The sequence below is a fragment of the Priapulus caudatus genome, unplaced genomic scaffold (genome assembly GCF_000485595.1).
Source record: "Priapulus caudatus unplaced genomic scaffold, Priapulus_caudatus-5.0.1 Scaffold1256, whole genome shotgun sequence".
Classification (NCBI taxonomy): domain Eukaryota; kingdom Metazoa; phylum Priapulida; class Priapulimorpha; order Priapulimorphida; family Priapulidae; genus Priapulus; species Priapulus caudatus.
Window position 1 is genome coordinate 94,212 of NW_014578317.1, and position 263 is coordinate 94,474.

Sequence of the window (263 nt, forward strand, 5' to 3'; positions counted from 1 at the left end):
CTTCCTGCGTTACTAAATAGTTGCCTATCGCTTTACCATCGCAGCTTTCTGCTTTCTGTGATACTAAATCTTGCCTATCGCTTTACCATCGCAGCTTTCTGATTCTGTGATACTAAATCGTTGCCTGTCGCTTTACCATCGCAGCTTTCTGCTTCCTGCGTTACTAAATAGTTGCCTATCGCTTTACCATCGCAGCTTTCTGCTTTCTGTGATACTAAATCTTGCCTATCGCTTTACTATCGCAGCTTTCTGATTCCTGTGAT